The 24,229-nt window shown below is 40.2% G+C and overlaps 1 protein-coding gene across 1 annotated transcript in view; it reads left to right on the top strand.

The window, feature by feature from the left end:
* Window positions 1-24,229, top strand: part of CDH12 (cadherin 12) — a 1,546,793-nt gene that overhangs the window by 928,985 nt on the left and 593,579 nt on the right. Inside the window, exon 4 of the mRNA XM_073678634.1 lies at window positions 7,579-7,657. The gene's annotated coding sequence lies outside the window, so the exon portion shown is untranslated. The remainder of the gene's footprint in view (window positions 1-7,578; window positions 7,658-24,229) is intronic.

Genomic DNA, 24,229 nt, shown 5'->3' with positions numbered 1-24,229 from the left:
CTTGCTTCAGATGGGCTACTCCGCTGACTGCCAGATACTGCTACAGGCCCAAAAGGATTGGTTGGCTTAGATGCAGTAAAAAAATGGTATTAGATACACAGGTTGTGTAGCTTGCAACACAGATAGGCTACTCCAATGACTAATAGACACTGCTACAGGCCCAAAACGGTTGGCTTAGCTACATTTAGCCAAATGCTGTAAAAAACACTTGCACAGCACTGGCACAGACCTGCCTGGCAAAAAGTGCTAGGAACTGCTGTAACCTAGCCCTCAAAAGGGCTGCAATTACAACTAGTCCTTACTCCCGAAACCTATCTCTCTATTTAACTGCAAATTCGCTCGCAATCCACACAGTTATACTATATAGCGCCCACAGCAGCATTGGTGCCGCCTAACACTCAGATGCAGCAGGGAGAAAATAGTGGCGACGGGGAAAATGTCTGGGTCTTATAGGGCAAGGACATGTGACATACACAGCCAATGACACATGCCCTTGCTTGTGTGAAAAAAAGCACTTCGCTGCGTGCATGCGCTGCTGATAGGATGACAGACTGCACCGCCCCACTGTAAATGCGGGAAAGAAAAAAAAATGGAGATCGACATTATTTCTGCAGAGATCAATCCCCTGCTCCTCCCCCCACCCACTCTACATTGAAACTGTTTATTAACATTGATTAACAGTATTACTGTGAAAAAATCCAGTTACGCTTTTGGTGCACGAACAGTTATCAAACATAACCTCGAACAGCCGAATTTTTTGAAAATTGCTCGGGTTCGTCAAACGGCTCGAACACCGCCCAAAACAGCTTGAATTTGAGATTGGCGAACAGTTCGAGTCGAACACCGCTCATCTCTACTGAAGAGTTATGGAAAGCTCTGAAAGAGCAGGCAGATCTGTGGCTCACACCGCTGAACCTACAGCCAGGCATGGTCATATGTGACAATGGCAGAAACCTGGTGGTGGCTCTGAAGCGAGGCGAGGTCACACACGTATCTTGCCTGGCCCATGTGCTTAACCTTGTGTTTAAGCATTCTCTGAAAACCTACCCAGATCTGTAGCATCTGCTTGTCAAAGCATGCTGCATTTGTGCCCATTTAAAAAGTCAGTGGCAGCTTCCGCCGCCCTTGCCGTGTTTCAACAGTGTTTGCAGCTTCCAGCTCATGGACTGATCAGCTTTGTCCTCACACGTTGGAACTCTACATTGCAGATGTTGGAAAGGATTTGTGAGCAGATGAAGGCAGTTGTTGACTACCAGCATCAACACGGCCATCAGTATTCAGGGCAGACTCAACGCATAAGACCTCAGGAGTAGACATGGATGTCAGACATTTGTACCATTCTCAAAAACTTTGAGGCGTCCACCAAGATGGTGAGCGGCGATGACGCCATAAGTAGCATCACCGTCTTGCTTCTCTGTCTTCTGAAATGCTGTCTGCTCACAATTAAACAGGATGCATTGCAAGTTGAGCATGATGAGATGGAGCAAGGAACCATACATGGTGATTACACACAGCCCAGCCTCATCTCATCCCAACATGGATTGGGTGACAATGAAAAAGAGGAGGAGGAAGAACAGGAGCTAGTTTCCTGCACTATAGACGGTACTACCTGCACAACTGTCAAACCGTCTGTTCAACGTGGATGGCCTAAGGACAGGGAGGAGGAGGAAGAGTAGAATGAGGAGGAGAGCATGGTCAGTCGTCCTCTTAGTGAGGACACAGAAGTCTTACCTCTTAGCAGTCTGGCACACATGGCTGAGCTTATGTTACACTGCCTTTCCCTTGACCCTCGCATTGTCCAAATTTTGGGTCACAGTCATTACTGGTTGGTGAAACTTCTAGACCCACACTACAAGGAGAACTTTTTGTCTCTTATTCCCTTGTCGGAGAAGGGAAAGGAGAGGCCTAATAAAATGGGGTACTACCAGAATGCCCATGTAACGGGATTATTAAAAAAATTTCCATCTGAAAACGCTGGCGGCAGAGGTCACATTTCATTGGACAACCAAGGAGTACAGGTAAGAGAGACACAACTCCAATCCAACAGAGGCAGGGGAAAACTGTCAAAGTTCTGGGACAGTTTTCTTAGACCCTCCAATCACATAGGCCCTGAGGCATGGGGTAGTCTCCCAAGGAGGGAAAAGTTTTGGATGATGCTGAGGGACTACATTGCCGACCGTACCCACATCCTCCGTGATTCCTCTGTGCCTTATAATTATTGGGTGTCCAAGCTGGACACATAGCATGAACTTGCTGTCTACGCCTTGGAGGTCCTGGCCCGCCCTGCCGACTAGCGCTTGGTCAGAGCGGGTTTTTAGTGCCGCTGGTGGAATTATAACCGATAGGCGCATCAACCTGTCAACTGAAAATGCTGACAGGCTGACTCTTATAAAAATGAACAATGGCTAGATTGGGCCAGACTTCTCAACACCAACGAATGAGAGAAGCATAGCATAAACTCAAATACAGTGTTTTTTTGGAAGGTCTAACTCTATTTGTATACACCTTTCTTCACACCCAGACATGGGTATACGCTTCATGATTTTGTCTATTTGCTCCGGTCCTCCTCCTTCTCCTCATCTTCATCCGCCACTAAAATATCACCACAATATCTACCATATCACCACATCTACGTCTCTTGCAAGGGGCATTGGAGTTCCTCCAAATTTTTGGCAGCCATTGCTTTACTGCATAGGCAAACAATATGGGAGACCTACTTCCTAATAATGGGAACATTGTTTTTAGGATGCCCTCCGATCTCTATATCTCTTGCAAGGGACATTGGAGTTCCTCCAAATTTTTGGCAGTTATTGCATTCACTGCATAGGCAAACAGTATGGGAGACCCACTTCCCAATAATGGAAACATTATTTTAAGGAGGCCTTCTGACCTCTATGTCTCTTGCAAGGGACATTGGAGTTCCTCCAAATTTTTTGGAAGCTGTTGCATTCACTGCATAGGCAAACAGTATGGGAGACCCACTTCCTAATAATGGGACCATTGTTTTCAGGAGGCCCTCCGACCTCTACGTCTCTTGAAAGGGGCATTGGAGTTCCTCCAAATTTTTGGCAGCTGTTGCATTCACTGCAAAAGTAATAACAGTATGGGAGACCTACTCCTTTCTAATGGGAACATGTCATTACTGTGGCACAGCTCTATGTGTCTTTAAATTGGTATTGGGGTTTTTCCTAAATTTTGGCAGCCTTTGGATTCACTACATACCCTAGCACTGTATAGTAGACCCTCTCCTTTCTAATGGGAACATGTCATTACTGTGGCCCAGCTCTAGGTGTCTTTAAATTGTTATTGGGGTTTTTCCCAAATTTTGGCAGCCGTTGGACTCACTGCATACGCTATAACTGTATAGCAGACCCGTTCCTTTCTAATGGGAAAATGTTGTTACTGAGGCCCACCTCTATGTGTCTTTAAATTGTTATTGGGGTTTTTCCCAAATTTTGGCAGCCACTGCAGTTACTTCATGGGCATTACCACTATAGGAGACCCACTCCTTATAATGGTGAAATTTTTTTTACTGATGCCCTCCTCTATGACTCTTCAAAGGGGTATTGGGGTATGTCCAAATTTTTGGCAGCCCTTGAAGTCACTGAATAACCAATAACTGTAAAGGAGACCCACTCTTTAATAATGGGAACAACAAAGCATAGCTGACTGCTGGCCTTTTAACAATAGTTAGGGCCGCCTGATGGCCCTATAAAATTAGTGTTTGTGACTTTCAGAGTCCCTCCTTCATAAATGAAACAGGACGTGTCTGATCATGTCTCACACACCACATGGCAAGATAAGGTAGTAAAATGTTAAAATGACATTATTCAGTATTTTTCACCATTGAAAGCAATGCAAAAGTACAAAAAACGCATCAAAAACACTACGTGTGAAAAACGCCAAAGGTGTGGAGGAGCAATTTTGTTTTTGTATATTTATTTTGCTTTACATATAAGTCATTACCCTGGAAAGGATGTTCCCTAATATTTTTCCCAGGAAAATCCATTTTGGTTTTGTTTTTGTATGTTTTATTGTGAGTCCGTAAAAGTGGCATAATACCTCTGACAACATTGTTGATAGCAGTGACCTGAGAGTCAGAGATGCTTCCAGGGGTCTTCCCCATTGTGTTTCCTTGTCATTTGAGCACTGTTCCCATCAATTTGGGCAATGTTTAGGCCCTCTGCAGACTGCCGCGGGGGGGGGGGGGAGCCGCCGGAAAAATGCTTGAGTTTCCCATAGACTTACATTGGGCTCATAACTAGGACCGAGCACTCGAGCATTCCAATTTGCTTGACCCGAGCAACGAGCACCAGAGTATTTTAGTGCTCACTCACCTGTAGTCAGGACCACATGATGAAGATCTCGGGGTGCCGATGGGGTTAAAGAGGGAGCACCGGCACTCTGTTAACTACTTAGATTTTGTAGTCACTATTGACAGCAGAATCTAAGGGGTTAAACATTAATGGTTGGTGCCAACACTGATCATGGTTGATGCAGCAAGTTGTCAACTACAGTGTACAGGATTGTCACTTGTCGGGGAACACTAGTCTCTTATATGGCAGGTCAGTAAAAAGACATCTAGTGGTCACTAAGGGGTTAAAAAAAATTATGTTTGCAAAAAAAATTGGCTTTTGGGGACTCTGTTTTATTTTTTGATGGAGCAATGCCTGCTGTTTTGTGTGCCTAGCTGTTGTTTTGGGGTACAAACTCCATTTTGATTGATTTTTACTGGCTTATTTCATGTGAGGTGGAGTAACCAAAATGTAAAATGTGGCATTTTGATTCTTTGTCTTTATGACATTTATTATACAAGCTAAAAAATTAATAGTTTGAAAGATTGCTATTTATTCCATCAGAGAGTGTTAGGGTATGTGCATGAATTAAAAAAAATAACTAAAAAACACCTACCTATATTACGTAGTGAGGTTCCACTTGAAAATATTTTTCAGGAGTGATGCTACTTTTCCACCAGGCAAGCAAGTATTTTGTCCTTCCAACCTAATGGTCAAGAAACATAATACTGATTCATGGATGTCTCAAAATGGACATTACAAATGTGGTGTCTCTAGGGGTATGTGTACATAACATCTTTTTCAGATGAATCTCAGAGAAAAAGCACCCAGAAAATGACCAAAAGAATGAGTATATGCATTTCTATGTAAATATGACTTGCGGTTCATAGGTTCAGGCTTTTGAGTGCTTTTTGACTGCGTTAGGTTTCCAATGACACCTAGTAGTTAAAATAAGTGAGTTGATAAATCTTCAGGAGTTTTCTGATCGGAAGGCATTCTATATTTGACAATAGAAGTCAATGGGAAGGCTCAAAATATGATTGGGCATAATTTTGTGCATTTTATTATTTTTTTTATTGAAAAAATGTAAGCAGTTTCTTCATTGTTGTATGGAATAAAAAAAATTGTCAGTGCAAAAGATGTAACAAAAAAACACTCAAATAAACAGCTAAAGGTCAAAAACATCAAAAAATGTTTAAGGAATTACCAATAAAATGCTTAAAAAGATGTTTCACAAATAAAACTGGTATTTCCTGAAGCCTTTTCTTCTTATAAAGCTCAGCAGGTTTGCCCGCCTAAAAAGATATTGCTTGCACATATCCTTAAGAAGTTAACATGGAAAATAAATAATCGAATTGATCAGGCACAGAACAAAAGGGAAGGTTGCTAAAGAAGCTCACTTGAGCATATTTCATGGTTGGTATATGGACCGCAAAACTCAGACTAGCTGAGGGTCTCCATACCCGAATTTACAGCCTCATATGTGTATATATGACTGTAAGGTTGGGAGACCAGTGGTCATTCCAGACATTCCAGTCCATGTTTGAACTGTGATATACACTCATGTGAACTCAGGCTTAGGCCACGACCCCAATATCAGTATTTGGTCAGTATTTGGTCAGCATTTTTTCTCAGTAGTGGGAGACAAAACCAGGATTAGGTGATAAATGCAGAATTGGTACACTTGTTTCTATTATACCTTTTCTCTGATTGTTCCTCACCTGGTTTTGGCTCCCACTTCTGAGAAAAAATACTGACCGAATACTCTCCAAATACAGATAGCGGTAGCGGTTAGGGTAAAAAGCATTGAGGAGGAAAAGCATTGGCATGCTTTGCAACTTTTAGAGGCTTAGATCCTGATTAATCAAGACCGGTATTGTTCATGGTGGTCTTGAAGTGGGGGTATACTGGAGTAAGAAGTTTCAGATTCAATAATAGTCACATGCATCTTCATTATTCGGGACCGATGAATAAGTGGCCTGCACCTGTGATTGCGCCTTGCCAAAGAACCTACTCCAGTCCATTCTGGAGTAAAATTTCTCATGTAGTGAATGAAACCACTCAACATGAATGTGACGCACAGTGGTCGCAATGTTCTTGCCCTAGCTCCACCCACTTTGATGGAACTGGGCAAAAATAATGAGAGAACACCAAAAATCGAAAAATTTTAGAACAGTCTTGAGTTGCATCAAAATCTTGTGACTTTTCAAAGCCTTTTATGTTAAAATTCTTATTGAAAAACTTTGATGAATTTGGTCCTAATGTTACATGTACATGCTAGATGAAGCACGATAGGTCTAAGGATGGTGGCAATGCTGTCAAACAAGACCGGAAAGAGCAAAAAAAAGCTAATTTCCATTTAAAATATATTGATCATGGTTTATGCAGCTGTCAACTCTATTTGCACTGTTCATGCTTCACTTTCAGGTGTCATCTCTTATCATGATGCAATTTATAATTTGCTTACTTAAGTCCATTTACTGTTTGCTTCCTGATGCGAAGGTACAAATAATGATAATAAGCATGCTTGTTCATTAATTCTGCAGAGGAAGAAAAATACAACTTGTGAAGCAAACAAACAGGCATTTTTGTTTCCTTAGAACATGGTGTGGGATTAGAAAACACGTCGTCAATAAAACGTCACCCTCCTTATTACCATCTCCATCTGTTCCCTGCAGCAGAGCTTGTGATTGGAGTAATATTAGACATATGTTAAAAATAGTGTTCTGTTTAGGAGTTACATTATTATGAAATTCGTAAAACAGGGTAGATTTTTAAAGTTTCTATTTTAGACCTTTTTTTAAAACAATATACAGTTCAATCACAGGAAAATTTTTGCTGTCCGCATTTAAAGCTGCAATCATCTGAGCACAATGCTAAATAGAAGCTCTGTACCACTGAGAACCTTATAATCCCATTATTACTTAGATTCTCCTTGATTTTGAGCAACAGATACTTGAAGACATGCAGTTTATTATCTTCTCTAGTGCTGTGCAGATCATCAGTCTGTTCCAACTCCCTTGCGACAGATACATATTGATATATTTTGCTGAAACTCATACTTAGAATAGTAATACAATAACCGCTATCCTGCAAGTATTTTCATCAGAAATTCTCTACCTTCTTATTGCACGGCATCCACAGACAATCTTACTTGAGAACGGCACAGCATACTAACGCACCTGTAGCTCAATAACAGTTGAACAGCTGCAGCATGTCTAGAGAGTACGTGTATGTGCCAATTTAGCTCTATATAACAGGAGTATATCTTTCTTTTTATCAGCATACACATGACACTTTTGGAGTGGAGAAGCAGAATACTCTGTGAATTTGTGCCAAAGGGAATCTAAATGTGTAACTATGTAAGTACATTGCTCATGTCATATATATATGTAATTGAATATGAAGTATTCATTTTGATTTATTAAATTGAGAAAAAAAATGATGTTGCTGTGATAAGCAATGTGTTTGTGTGGAAGCTGAAAACGAGGCCACTCTCTTAAAGAAAAAGCACCACATTTGTTAAAAAAATGTTTGTTCGTTAATTGTATGTGGTATTGCAACTTAGTCATATTTATGTGAATGGAGCAGAGATGCACTCCCAGTCTCCAGCCTATGGAAAATAGTGATGCTATTTGTGAAAGAATTTTTTCTAATCTCATTGAAAAACTTTTAAGAAACTGGACAAAAGACTTTTCAATTTTTTACGGCATTAGTTTATGCTGGGTTGGCTCCTTATTAACAGATGAAGCATGTCATTATGTCCTATACATATCGGATTCTTGTTCTTTTTGTTATTTATAGCACCCTGTTCTTTATTACATAATGGTTATCTCTTGATATAAACTGAAATGACTGATGATGGACAATGGTAAAGCTTCTTTTCTGATGGACTGGTTTGCTCGTCAGATTCTGCCCCATTAGTAGTCATTTTATTTTATATCTAACAAGAGAGAACTTTGTAGAATAAAAAGAATACACTAGGTAAGGGATAGTGCTGTATGTAACATAACACGATGCTATGAAATAATGGTACAGCACTGTACATACCAACAGATGATGCTACATAATAAGGGACTTCCCCATGCATAACTAGAGAGAATGATACGTAATAAGGGATGCCCCTTCTAGTAATAATGTTCCCCATACAAGGACACTTCCTTGGATAATGTCTCCCAACCAGACCTTCTTCTTTGTATAATGTCCCCCATCCTGGTCCCCTTCTTTGTATAATGTCCCCCATCCTGGTCCCCTTCCTGGTATAATGTCCCCCATCCTGGGCTCCTTCCTGATATAATGTGCCCCAACCTGGTATACATGCCCAACATCCTGGTATAAAGTGCCCCATTCTGGTATAATGTGCCCAGTCAAGGTATATATGTATCCCATTAAGGTATACATGTCCCTCATCCAAGTATACATGTCCTGCATTCTGGTATAAATGTCCCCCATCCTGGTATATACAGTTGAAAGCAGAAGTTTACATAAACTATATTAAAAGACACATATGCATGTTTTTCTGAATATCTGAAATGAAATCAGAATAAACCTTTCCTGTTTTAGGTCAATTAGGATTACCATAATTTTTAATATTTGTCAAATGCCAGAATAATGAGAGAGAGAAAATGTTTTAAGGCATTTTGATTACTTACTGCAAAGTCAAAAGTTTACATACATTTCATTACTATTTGGTACCATTGCCCTTAAACTGAATGACTTGGGTCAAACATTTAGGATATTCTTCCACAAGCTTCTCACATTAGTTGGTTGGAATTTGGGCCCATTCCTCCTGACAAAACTGGTGTAGCTGATCCAGTTTTATAGGTCGTCTTGCTCGCACCTGCCTTTTCAGCTTTGCCCATAAATTTTCAATTGGATTGAGATCATGGTTTTGTGATAGCCACTCCAAAACATTGACTTTGTTATCTTTAAGCCACTTTGTTACCATTTTAGCAGTATGCTTTGTGTCATTGTCCATTTGGTAGACCCATTTCCACCCAAGCTTTAACTTCCTGGCTGATGTCTTGGGATGTTGCTTCAGTATTGCCACATAATCTTCTTTTCTCATGATGGCATCTATTTTGTGAAGTAAACCAGTCCTTCCTGCAGTAAAACAACCCCACGACATGATGCTGCCACCCCTGTGTTTCACAGTTGAGATGGTGTTTTTAGGCTTCTAAGCTTCTCCCTTTTTCCTCCAAATGTAGCGATGGTCATTATGCCCAAAAAGTTCAATTTTTGATTCATCAGACCACCGGACATGTCTCGAAAAATTAAGGGCCTTTTTCCTGTGTGCATTTGCAAACATTAATCTGGATTTTTTATGTTTCTTTTGGAGTAATGGTTTCTTCCTGACAGAGTGGCCTTTAAGTCCATGTTGATACAGTACTTGTTTCACTGTGGATATTGACACAATCTTACCAGCTTCAGTCATCATCTTCACAAGGTCTTTTGCTTTTGTCCTCGGGTTGATATGCACATATCAGACCAAATTGCGTTAATTTCTGGGACACAGAACCCATCTCCTTCCTGAGCGGTATGATGGCTGGACTTTCCCATCTTGTTTGTACTTGCTTATAATTGTTTGAACAGATGAACGAGGCACCTTCAGGTATCTTGAAATTGTACCGAGGGATGAGCCAGACTTTTGCAAGTCCACAATTCTCGTACTGATATATTGCCTGGTATCTTTGGACTTTCCCATGATGCTACACAAAGAAGCAGTGTGTTTCAGGTGTGCATTAAAATACATCCACAGGGGCGTCTCTAATTAACTCAGATGTTGCCAAAAAACTATCAGAAGCTTCCAAATACATGACATCATCATATGGGCATTCCAGAACTGTTTAAAGGCATAGTAATCTTAGTGCATATAAACTTTTGACTGCAGTAAGTAATAAAAATGCCTTAAAACATTTTCTCTCTCTCATTATTCTGGCATTTGGCAAATATTAAAAACTACGGTAATCCTAATTGACCTAAAACTGGAAAGATTTATTCTGATTTCATGTCAGATATTGAGAAAAACGTGCACATGTGTCTTTTTATATAGTGTATGTAAACTTCTTGTTTTCTTGTTTCAAGTGTATGTGTCACATCCTTGTTTAATGTGCCCCATCCTGGTATATTGTGCCCCATCCTGTTATATATGTCACCCACCCAGGTGTATATGTCCTCCATCCTCGTATACATGTCCCCCATCCTCGTATACATGTCCCCCATCCTCGTATATATGTCCCCCATCCTTGTATAATGTGCCCACCCTGATAGTATGTGCCCCATTAAGATATATATGTGTCCCATCCTGGTATAATGTGCTCCATTCTGGTATATGTGTCCAACATCGTGGTATAATGTACCCCATCCAGGTATATACAGTACAGACCAAAAGTTTGGACACACCTTCTCATTTAAAGATTTTTCTGTATTTTCATGACAATGAAAATTGTACATTCACATTGAAGGCATCAAAACTATGAATTAACACATGTGGAATTATATACTTAACAAAAAAGTGTGAAACAACTGAAAATATGTCTTATATTCTAGGTTCTTCAAAGTAGTCACCTTTTGCTTTGATGACTGCTTTGCACACTCTAGGCATTCTCTTGATGAGCTTCAAGAGGTAGTCACCAGAAATGGTCTTCCAACAATCATGAAGGAGTTCCCAGAGATGCTTAGCACTTGTTGGCCCTTTTGCCTTCACTCTGCGGTCCAGCTCACCCCAAACCATCTCGTTTGGGTTCAGGTCTGGTGACTGTGGAGGCCAGGTCATCTGGCATAGCACCCCATCACTCTCTTTCTTGGTCAAATAGCTCTTACACAGCCTGGAGGAGTGTTTGGGGTCATTGTCCTGTTAAAAAATAAATGATGGTCCAACTAAACGCAAACCGGATGGAATAGCATGCCGCTGCTAAGGGCTGTGGTAGCGATGCTGGTTCAGTATGCCTTCAATTTTGAATAAATCCCCAACAGTGTCACCAGCAAAGCACTCCAACACCATCACACCTGCTCCTCCATGCTTCACTGTGGGAACCAGGCATGTAGAGTCCATCCGTTCACCTTTTCTGCGTCGCACAAAGACCCGGTGGTTGGAACCAAAGATCTCAAATTTGGACTCATCAGACCAAAGCACAGATTTCCACTGGTCTAATGTCCATTCCTTGTGTTCTTTTGCCCAAACAAGTCTCTTCTGCTAGTTGCCTGTCCTTAGCAGTGGTTTCCTAGCAGCTATTTTACTATGAAGGCCTGCTGCACAAAGTCTCCTCTTAATAGTTATTGTAGAGATGTGTCTGCTGCTAGAACTCTGTGTGGCATTGACCTGGTCTCTAATCAGAGCTGCTGTTAACCGGAGATTTCTGAGGCTGGTGACTGGGATAAACTTATACTCAGAAGCAGAGGTGACTCTTGGTCTTCCTTTCCTGGGGCGGTCCTCATGTGAGCCAGTTTCTTTGTAGAGCTTGATGGTATTTGCAACTGCACTTGGGGACACTTTCAAAGTTTTACCAGCTTTTCGCACTGACTGACCTTCATTTCTTAAAGTAATGATGGCCTCTCGTTTTTCCTTATTTAGCTGCTTTTTTCTTGCCATAAAACAAATTCTAACAGTCTATTCAGTAGGACTATCAACTTTGTATCCACCAGGCTTCAACACAACACAACTGATGGTCCCAACCCCATTTATAAGGCAAGAAATCCCACTTATTAAACCTGACAGGGCACACCAGTGAAGTGAAAACCATTTCCGGAGACTACCTCTTGAAGCTCATCAAGAGAATGCCAAGAGTGTGCAAAGCAGTCATCTAAGCAAAAGGTGGCTACTTTGAAGAACCTAGAATATAAGACATATTTTCAGTTGTTTCACACTTTTTTGTTAAGTATATAATTCCACATGTGTTAATTCATAGTTTTGATGCCTTCAATGTGAATGTACAATTTTCATAGTCATGACAATACAGGAAAATCTTTAAATGAGAAGGTGTGTCCAAACTTTTGGTCTGTACTGTATGTGCCCCATCCTGGTATATATGTCCCAAATCCTGTTTTAATTTGCGCCATTCTAATATATATTTTCCCTCATCCAGGAATAATGTTCCCCATACAGGTATATATATGCCCCATCCTTGTCTATATGTCTCCCATCCTGGTATAATGTGCCCAATATCCTGCTATAGAGTGTCCTGCTTTGTAACATGAAAAAAAACATACTACTCACCTGCCCCCATGCTCCCATGCGATGCAGGGTACTCATCTACAGCCGGTGAGGGAGCTGGCAGCTAACTTTGGCATCCCCGCCGTCATGGCACTTGATGTCATTTCCATGAGCCCCCAGTTACGGGCGCACCGACATCAGCTGCCAACCTCTGATTGGCCGGCGGCATGTATTACAACACAGGGAGCCAAAGGTTCTCTGCACTACAATACATTTCAGCTGAATGTACGTCCTTGGACAGACATCCAGCTAAAGTAGTTGATGGTGGCGATTGGCCCCCCTCCACCTCCAGGACCCCGTTGCAGCTGCACCAGTGATATATCCGCTTCTGCGCCCCACACCACCTCCCTCTTCCAGCTCAGCTCCCAACAATTTTGGTGGAGCTTGGGAAGACTGGCATGAAAACTCCAAAAATCACAATTTTTTGTGCAACTCAGCATTGTATTTAAAAATTGCAACTTTTCATAATAATTTAATTGTTTTGATGAATCAGGGCCATATTGTCTACTATGGAGAACCAGTCCTTTAAAAGAGCTGTATAAACAACATATTATTCAGTCAGGTAAAACTTGCAGGGCACTGAGAAGATGCAAATACTTTAAAATAGCTGTGTATAGATGGCTACAGGGCTTGGCGAATACTCTTAATTATGTTGTAGGCTTGTTATTGGTCTAAGATTGATCTAATCACATCCAATCAGAGGCAATGTTCGGTTTTGTACTCTTTTCCCCGAAAAGCCATGACTTTATTTTTCCATTTATAGTCACAGGAGGGCATATTTCTTCATAGTATTAAGATTCAATGAAGACACAAGTCCTTCAACTTCAACCTTTAACCTAGCATGTTAACTCCAAGATAATCAACAACTCCACGAGACAAATGCTAATTGTCCCACATTAGGGAGAAAACTCCTTCCTGGCCTCATTTTATTAAGGGGGAAATAATTGCATAATATCATGTGGGATGACGTGGTTATTCTTGGATAACATGTGAAATAAAATGACTATGTATACCGGCATCCCACATGAGTCAGGAGAAATTGCAATATCAGAATTTCTACACAAGTATGTTTCTTATATTTAAGATCTTAAAGTGTTAATTGTTATGTATTTATGTTAACCTACTACCAATGCATAATTTTGCAAGAATTTTTTACAATTGGTGCCTCTATGAGCACAAAGTTCTCTTTCCTAATATTTAATTATGGTGGGGCGAGAAAAACATATTTTCTGAATATAATCTCTTTGCTTTGGATTTGGTGTACTATGGCCAAAAATGATAAAGAAACAATTTGAGTTATATATGGGCAGCTGTATTTCACCTGGTGAAGTACAAAGAAAAATAATTCCTGTAACATATTCTTGCAGTAACAGAGGGAATCCATTTTTGCATTTTTTTTTATAGTAGATAAAACAAAAGCAACAACAACAACACAACTGAGACATGTTCTACATTTTCCACAAAATATTGCTAGAATATTATTCTTCAAGTAATATCTTGCTTTGCTAGGCATACTAATACAGGTAATCCTGTAGAAGAACTTATGTGTGTCAGGCAGAAATGTTCAAATTATGCAAACTACATAAAAGAACAAGTTGTCATATGTCACAAATGAAATTGATGGGAATTCCTAAATTGGATAATAAATTAAGCCAAAGAAATGTACAATTTAATGTTCTTATTAATATAACAATATGGGGAATGCGATAATGACTAGCCTAGTTTTCGATACAATCTACAGTAAGCAGTTTGTTCAGATTACAAAATAATCAATTAACACCTGTATTTTGTATTGAGATATTCACTTCACAATATTATACAGGAGGGAGGCTACTTTTCCACCAGGCAAGCTCCTCCGTTAGAAAGTATTTTTTCCAGAAGCCAAGTGGGTAAGAAACATAATACTGATACCTGGCTACCATAAGGGACTATGCAAATTACATGTGCATACAACTTCTTCTTTAGGTGCTCAAAAGAATGAATATAAGCATTGCCAAGTAAAAATCACTTGTTGCCCATATTTTGAGTGTTTTGACCATATTTTAACCACTTCAAGTTTCCAAGGATGTCAAGCAATTTAAAGAAGTGATCTGACCATTTTTCATATGGTTACTGCTCTGAAGTCGCTCAACATTTCACAATAAAAGTCAACGGGAAGGATCAAAACATGGATGTTAAGAGCTTTGCCAACATTTTTGTTTGAAAAATCTGAAGCAATTTTTTTATTGCTGAGAGGAGTTTAAATGTCTGGCAAAAGCCTATAAAAATTATGCCCTCAAAACACTGAAAGAGCATTTAAAGCGCACCTGTCAGCAGGATTTTGCTCAGTAAACTACATACTCTGTCAGGTGGGCGATATTACACTGATTAAAATGATACCTTGGTTGATGAAATCCATCCTGTGGTTCTTGTGTAATCTTTCCTTTCAGCTTGGAGATAATGATATGCTCTTGCTTCGGGGCGGCCAGTGGGGTGGGCTCTATCTGGTGCTCTGCTTACATATTCAGCTATATGCTCTTATGACAGCTCACTGTGCCTTTACTGACCTGTTTCCTATTTTACATAATGCATCTAGTAGTGTGGGGCTAGGTAAAATAGGAGGCAGGTCAGTTAAGGATCAGTGAGCTGTTATAAGAGCATACAGATGACTATGTAAGTAGGGCACCAGATAGAGCGCCCCCCACAGGCCGCCCCAAAGCACGAGCATATCATTATTTCCAAACTGAAAGTAAAGATTACACAAGAACCACAGGAAGGATTTCATCAAACAAGGTATCATTTTAATCAGTGTAATGTCACTCACCTGATAGTGTATGTAGTTTACTGAGCACAATCCTGCTGACAGGTGTGCTTTAAAAAATGTCAGTGTTCAAAATCATTGAAAAAGTGTTGATGAAATATAGAAAACATGGTTCAGAAAATAAACCTTGAAGTTTCCTAAAGCTCTTTCCTCTTAAAAATAGAAAAAAGTCATGTACACTCCGTAAATCTGATTTATGCAAACTTACTAAAAAAATAAAGCAAAATTATACAATAATAAACCATATTACAAAAAAGACAATTCGTAAACTGTAGCAGTTTACATATTATGTATTATATGCAGAACAGTGGCTCAGTGGTTAGCACTGCAGCCTTGCAGCGCTGGGGTCCTGGGTTCAAATCCAACCAAGGACAACATCTGCAAGGAGTTTGTATGTTGTCCTCGTGTTTGCGAGGGTTTCCTCCAGTTTCTTCCCAGTCTCCAAAGACATACTGATAGGGAATCTAGATTGTGAACTTCAATGGGGACAATGGCAATAATGTCTTTGAAGTGCTGTGGAATTAATTATCCTTTGCAAAAAGGTGGGCACTGCTATGAAATAGTAAATGTTACGGGGTGCTACAGTAACCTGATATAGTTATATAATATAATAAGGAAGAAAAAAGACTCAGGATATACAACCGTGCACACCCAATATTAGAAAAATGAAAAAGTCTTTATTACATGATTACACACTGACAACACAAGAAAAAATAAAAACAATTAAAAACAGACAAGGCCTAGCAATATTCATGGGGGAGGAATAATAGTGTTCCAAAGCAATAAATCCCCCTTAAGCCACAGGTATCATTTTTATTTTTACTATCTCATAATACAATAATGCTTATTAACCAAGCTATGTTGCCCTAATAAAGGGTAGCACAGCACCACTAGACCAAATATAGATGATGAACCAGACACTCCCAAGTAATCAGACCATACATCATAATAAATCAAGGAATGAAGGAATGAGTGGGAGTAGTAATCTACTGGAACTAGGGGCCCGTATAATATCAGCGTTTATCAAAACATGTCATCCCACCTGATGTACGATGTAGGATCATGAGTAAAGGCCATGTATGGCAAAGCGGGCACTCCTAAGTGGTCAAGGGAAAAGTCAAAAATAATAAAATGACATAGTTACCTGTTGGCACCAGAGACCCTACGCGTTACGCTGCTAGCCCGCAGCTTCGTCAGGGGTATGTTGTCAGTGGACACATGTGTATATTAAATAGTCTATCCAATTTAGTGTGATTCCCTTCAGGTGAAAATTAATGCCCTCACTAAGTCTCTCCAGCAACGTGGCGGATCGGACAGTCATTTCCAGTTTCCACAGCGTGCAGCCCACGTGCTGTGGTGTGACACAACCGGAATTGAATAAGACGTCATATCCGGTCGGCGAATCGCCGCCCCTTCCTATCTCTCATGCGTTCCACCCAGACGCTTTGGTGGAACGCAACCGGAGCTAAGTAGAAATCATCATATCCGGTTTTAGGAACCGCCCCCTTAAAGATCGTGCGGGACACAGTCCCCCAAAATAGTCACGATAGGAAAAAGGCCGACATTCCAGGGGAGAACAAAACGCAAAAACATATATGTACCCCCGGAAGTAGCGCGTCCGCTACAAAAAATATACCGGTACAGAGACAAGAGGGCTAGCCCTGATCAAGGAAATTGCCTGACCAGGCCAAGAGCAAGATAAAAGATATGATTGAAGTCAGAAAGTCACCAAATGTGCATAAGAATGTGACCAATCATGACGATACAAACATAAACATAAGACAAACCAACCACAGACAAACATAAAACAGACAACAATCATATACAGATTGTAGGCCATTACAAGGTGGCTGATGAAGTCTGATGGCCATATATATAATATACATGTAAATATAAGGACATGGCATTTGAAATGATTACTGGAGATTAGCTTGTTATGGAATGGAGGAGATGCACAAGCCAGCCACACGAGAGGAGATAAAAAAATAAAATAATAAAGAAAAAAGAAAAAGAAAAAGAAAAAGAAAAAAGGGGGAGACCAGAGAGCCCTCAATCTAAAGCGGGACTCCAATAGCAAGGATACCATAGGAATTTAAGCCAAGTAACCAGTAAATGAAAAGTCCTCATTTATGCCCCTAGGGGCCACTGTATCAAGAACAAAAATCCACCTTGATTCAGATCTCAATAGATCCTTGGTGTGATCTGAGTTACGTGAATTAGGCCTCATTTTTTGAAGGCCCATAACTCGCATTTTAATGGGGCTACCAGAATGGCATTGGAAGACGTGCAGAGCCACCGATGAGATGGCTTTGCCCTTCTTCAAATCCTGCTCAGCAAGATGGATGTTGGAGACATGTTGCTGTACCCGTCTGCGGAGTTCCTGCGATGTTTGACCAACATAAACCTTCGGACAGGGACAGGTCAATGCATATACAACATTAGTAGACCTACAGTTGATAAAATCCCTCAAAGGGTATTGATGGTTGTCAATCGGATTAGTAAAAATTTTACCAGATGAGAAAAATGGACAAGCAGAACAATCACCACAAGGGAATGAACCCTTAAATTTACTACCGCCCGAGGTACTACAACTGATGCGTGTATAATGACTATGCATAAGTTTATCCCTTAAATTAGGGGCGCGTCTAGCCGTCAACAACGGTCTCTCTGGTAAAATGCTAGAACGACGACTATCCGTCTTAAGTATATTCCAATGTTTCCGAAATAGACTACCCACTTCATTCCATTGATTGTTATACCTGGTAATAAATCTAATCTGTGTATCCTCCTTATTAACACGCGATTGTAGCAACATCTCCCGAGGTTTGACCAAAACCTTCTGGTGAGCCTTGGAGATTACCGCTTTAGGATATCCACGTTCCCGAAAGCGTGAGGTTAAATTTCTGGCCTCGGTTTTGTAGTCCTCCTGTGTTGTACAGTTCCTTTTGGCCCTTGAAAATTGTCCCACCGGTATACTGTCTCTCAAGTTTCTAGGATGAAAACTTTGGTAGTGTAGGAGACTATTAGTGGCAGTCGATTTCCTATGTAATTTGGATACAAGTGAGTCACCCACTTTTCTGATCTCCAGATCCAGGAAGTTAACTGCAGAGGAAGATATACAGTGGGTAAGATGAATGTTAAAATCATTAACGTTCAGCCTATCAATAAATGCAAGTGCCTCAGTTTCCATGCCCGTCCAGATAATCAACGTGTCATCTATGAAGCGTAGCCATTTAAAGACCCTCCGGTTGTATGCCTGTAAGGGGTACACGTGTGTGTCCTCCCACCAACCCAGGAAAAGGTTGGCAAAGGAGGGCGCACACCGCGCCCCCATGGCGGTCCCAGAGATTTGTCGATAGAAGATACGATCAAACACAAAATAATTGTGAGTAAGAATGAAATTCAAGAGCTCCACAATGAAAGAGTCATGTAGGCGATTACCTCCACTTGTAGCATTCAGAAAATAAAGGACTGCTGCTATGCCGTCTTTATGGGCTATATTTGAATATAGTGATTCAACATCAACAGTGATGAATAAGAAATGGTCAGGTAGCAAAGTTTCTTTTTCTTTTTCTTTTTCTTTTTTCTTTATTATTTTATTTTTTTATCTCCTCTCGTGTGGCTGGCTTGTGCATCTCCTCCATTCCATAACAAGCTAATCTCCAGTAATCATTTCAAATGCCATGTCCTTATATTTACATGTATATTATATATATGGCCATCAGACTTCATCAGCCACCTTGTAATGGCCTACAATCTGTATATGATTGTTGTCTGTTTTATGTTTGTCTGTGGTTGGTTTGTCTTATGTTTATGTTTGTATCGTCATGATTGGTCACATTCTTATGCACATTTGGTGACTTTCTGACTTCAATCATATCTTTTATCTTGCTCTTGGCCTGGTCAGGCACTTTCCTTGATCAGGGCTAGCCCTCTTGTCTCTGTACCGGTATATTTTTTGTAGCGGACGCGCTACTTCCGGGGGTACATATATGTTTTTGCGTTTTGTTCTCCCCTGGAATGTCGGCCTTTTTCCTATCGTGACTATTTTCGGGGACTGTGTCCCGCACGATCTTTAAGGGGGCGGTTCCTAAAACTGGATATGATGATTTCTACTTAGCTCCGGTTGCGTTCCACCAAAGCGTCTGGGTGGAACGCATGAGAGATAGGAAGGGGTGGCGATTCGCCGACCGGATATGACGTCTTATTCAATTCCGGTTGTGTCACACCACAGCACGTGGGCTGCACGCTGTGGAAACAGGAATTGACTGTCCGATCCGCCACGTTGCTGGAGAGACTTAGTGAGGGCATTAATTTTCACCTGAAGGGAATCACACTAAATTGGATAGACTATTTAATATACACATGTGTCCACTGACAACATACCCCTGACGAAGCTGCGGGCTAGCAGCGTAACGCGTAGGGTCTCTGGTGCCAACAGGTAACTATGTCATTTTATTATTTTTGACTTTTCCCTTGACCACTTAGGAGTGCCCGCTTTGCCATACATGGCCTTTACTCATGATCCTACATTGTACATCAGGTGGGATGACATGTTTTGATAAACGCTGATATTATGCGGGCCCCTAGTTCCAGTAGATTACTACTCCCACTCATTCCTTCATTCCTTGATTTATTATGATGTATGGTCTGATTACTTGGGAGTGTCTGGTTCATCATCTATATTTGGTCTAGTGGTGCTGTGCTACCCTTTATTAGGGCAACATAGCTTGGTTAATAAGCATTATTGTATTATGAGATAGTAAAAATAAAAATGATACCTGTGGCTTAAGGGGGATTTATTGCTTTGGAACACTATTATTCCTCCCCCATGAATATTGCTATGCCTTGTCTGTTTTTAATTGTTTTTATTTTTTCTTGTGTTGTCAGTGTGTAATCATGTAATAAAGACTTTTTCATTTTTCTAATATTGGGTGTGCACGGTTGTATATCCTGAGTCTTTTTTCTTCCTTATTATATGCTGTGGAATTAATGGTGCTATATAAGTGAATTAAATAAATAAATACACATTGTAAGATATGCATCATAAATTATGATGGATGTACAGTATAACACACAATTCCAGGCATAAAGAGCATATTCTCAACCCCAATAATCCTGAATCAAATAATCCTACTAAGGGTATGAGCACATGGCATCAATTAGATGTCAACACAGTCACCAAATTGTCCCAGGTGAAGCTGCTTCAGAAAAACACTGGTGATCATTTTTCTGATGCAGCATATTTCTGATGCAGCAGACAGATTGAATGCTGTTCTTGCCTTTTTCTTTTACTCTATACTCTTAAGTGTAGAGAGCAGTTGGCTTCACTTTTGCAATTTATAGTTATTTATATTTTATATATAAACCCCTTTTTGCATGTACTGCATCATGGATGCAACGGTGCTTTAAAATAAATAATAATAATAATAGTAATAAGAATATTACATATTGGATTGTAGATATCACTTATCCTAGGTGTCTAGAACACCATACCAGTTTAATTCTACATTGCTAGTATCAGGGGACTCAAGAGGTTGGCTTTTTGTAGGTTCATTTTGTATATTGCTTTTTGAGTTGCTGATTTGCATGACAATCAGGTGATAGTAGGAGGTGTGTCTCTATGGGGGCATATATTTCCTCCTGTTTGGCATTATATTGATACTTTTTTCATTATAAATAAGAATAACCATTACATTTGAAATGTGTGAACCAAGATAGTACCTCTCTTGGGATGTTTTGTACTACTTGGTGAAATATTTGCATTTCTATGTACCATGTGCAGCTAATTTTGCAGGTTATAAAAAAATTCTGCACTTAAAATAAAAATAGGTTCATGTCAATATTTTCTTAGACCCATAACATTTTTAATTTTCAATTTATATAGATGCAAGAGATTTTGTTGCTTTCATGATGAGCTGTATTTTTTATTTATATGGGAGAAAATTAGACATTTTGATTGCTTTTTATTGCATTTTGGAGGAGTGGGGAGTAGTGGAATGTGACTGAAAATGGTAATTGTGTAATTTAGATTTTTTTTGTAGGTTGAATAACTTTATTCTTTGATCAATCGAACTTTAAGGCCAGGTCTTGCTCAGTCGCCTTTTGCTGTTTTGCCTGTGATTCAAATAAAGATTGCTGTGTTCTGTTGCTAAATCACACCATAATATAAGTGAATGAGATTGCAAGATAACATCAACGCAACAACCAAGTCGCATTGGTCAGAGTTAGGTAGCTAACTGTTAAATGCAAGTACTGACTGTATAAAACAGCCAGCATCTGTTGTGTAATGGAGCAGTATTAGCTCCATACACCTCACCTGTTAATGTTAGACGATAAAAGGTAGCTACTTGTAATAGGCAGTACTATTTTTTTTCTTTATAGGAGAGAGATAATTTGCATACTTTTTTCTCATCGCAATCAAGATTATACCAAGTTGGTTTCTTTAAAAGCCAGCTCTTATGCACTGACATTGTCTAAAAAAATAATCTAATATTTTGAAAAAACAGCTGCAGCTATGAAAGAAAACCAGGTGGTGCTTTGCGAACTATGTGGTTGAGTGCAAATTACTATTCTGCACACATTTGAGGCTTCATCTGGGGTTTCTGTCCAAATCCCTAAAATACATTATTTGAACTGAACCCCAAAGAGAGCCATTCACTATAATGAGGCAAACCAAGTCACTTTGTACTCCATCTGCCCTCTGTTCTGGATGGAAATAGTCCCGTCATGGTCTCTGTTCTAGCCCAGTCTTTCAAGACTTCAGATGGAAGCACAAATATGGTAGAAGTGTTTGTTTATGTGCCTTTAGTTCCTCTAGATTCTAAGTATGGCTCCTCAGGTATGTGTAAGTTTCTTCCTATACAGTTCCAGTCCTGTTTTTCTCTGAAGAGGCAATTAGCCTGTTAAATTTCCCAGAGAAGCATTGCACGGCAAATAAGCCTCCTTACTAGAGATGAGCGTTGTTCGACTCGAACTGTTCGCCAATCTCAAATTCGAGCTGTTTTGGGCGGTGTTCGAGCCGTTCGGCGAACACGAACGATTTGAGAAAAATTCGGCTGTTCGAGGTTATGTTCGATAACTGTTCGTGCACCAAAATCATAACTGGATTTTTTCTCAGTAACGATGAAAATTAATGTTAATACGCAGTTTGAGTGTACAGCGGGGTGGAGGGAGGGGCAGGGGATGGAACTCTGCAGGAATAATGAAGATCTCCATTTTTTTTCTCTTTCCCGCATTTACAGTGGGGAGGTGCAATCTGTCAGCCTATCAGCAGCGCACACACGGAGCAAAGTGCTTTTTTTCACACAAGCAAGGGCATGTGTCATTGGCAGTGTATGTCACATGTCCTTGTTCCATAAGACCAAGCCATTTTCCCCGTCACCACCATTTTCTCACTGCTGCAGCTGCATGTTAGACGGCACCGCTGTTGCTGTGTGCGCTATACCTTGTTAATTTCAAGCCAATTTTCGCACAAATCTACAGATAGCTTGGGAGTAGGGAATAGTTGTGATTGCAGTCCTTTTAAGGACTAGGTTACAGCATTTCCTACGACTTTTATCAGGCAGGTCTGTGCTCTTAAATAGATAGATTGTGGGAGTAAAGACTAATTGTAATTGCAGTCCTTTTCAGGACTAGGTTACATCAGTTCCTATCAGTTTTTGCCAGGCAGGTCTGTGCCAGTGCTGTGCAAGTTTTTATCACAGCATTTGGCTGAATCTAGCAAAACTAATCCTTTTTGGCCTATTGCAGAGTGTGTTAGTCAGTGGAGTAGCCTATCTGTGTTGCAAGATATACCACCTGTGTATAGAATACCAATTTTTTTACTGCACCTAGTGAAGTAAAATCTTTTGGGCATAGCATCATTCTATTAGTCCATCTATACTGACCTCCATCAGGTTGCAAATTGAATATAATTTTTTTCTGCATCTAGCTCTGAAAAAATATTTGGGCTTCTAGCAGTGTGTGGGACTTGTTTTATTAGTCCATCTATACTGACCTCCATCAGGTTGCAAACTGAATATAATTTTTTTCTGCATCTAGCTCTGAAAAAATATTTGGCCTTCTAGCAGTGTGTGGGACTTGTTCTATTAGTCCATCTATACTGACCTCCATCACGCTGCAAATTCAAAATAATTTTTTGTCTGCATCTAGCTCTGAAAAAATATGTGGCCTTCTAGCAGTGTGTGGGACTTTCTCTATTAGTCCATCTATACTGACCTCCATCAGGTTGCAAATTAAAAATAATTTTTATCTGCATCTACCTCTGAAAAAATATTTGGGCTTCTAGCTGTGTGTGGGACTTGTTCTATTAGTTCATCTATACTGACCTCCATCAGGTTGCAAATTGAATATCATTTTTTTCTGCATCTAACCCAGCCAATAGTTTTGGCCTAATACCACAGTTTGGCCACTCAGCTCTGCTCGGTTCCCATCCATTGTTTTTTTGTGCAAACAACTCCAGAGTTGTGAATAGTTAACCACCAAAATGAGTGGAAAAAGGCCTGCTGCTGGTGGAAAGGGGAATAGGCGTGTTGGGAAGGGGAAAAAAGGTTGTGTCTGTGGGGTAGGTGTTAAAGCAACAGTAACATCTGCAGAAGAAAGACCATCTTCCAGCCAAACTAAAATGTCTACTTCTTTTAACGGACAATGTGATAAGATCCCTTTCTTGCGGCCACGCCAATCGCTACAAATTCCAGATGAGGCACAAAAACAGCAGGTGCTTCAACGGATATCAAGTGCTCCTTTAAGTGGGCTCTCCTCCACATCAACTTCAACATCACAAATACTCCAGTCCTCAAAGGTGTCACCCCAATCGCACTTGCTTCCTCACAGCTCCCAAATCTCCAGCTGCCCGTCTGAGTATGAGGTAGAACAGATGGTTGAGTCTGCAGAGCTGTTTACTCATACTATAGCCTGGGA

This window comes from Phyllobates terribilis, unplaced genomic scaffold (assembly GCF_046119375.1).
Source record: "Phyllobates terribilis strain yellow unplaced genomic scaffold, ASM4611937v1 Scaffold_4__5_contigs__length_816908805, whole genome shotgun sequence".
NCBI lineage: Eukaryota > Metazoa > Chordata > Amphibia > Anura > Dendrobatidae > Phyllobates > Phyllobates terribilis.
This window is presented reverse-complemented; position numbering and strand designations above follow the sequence as displayed.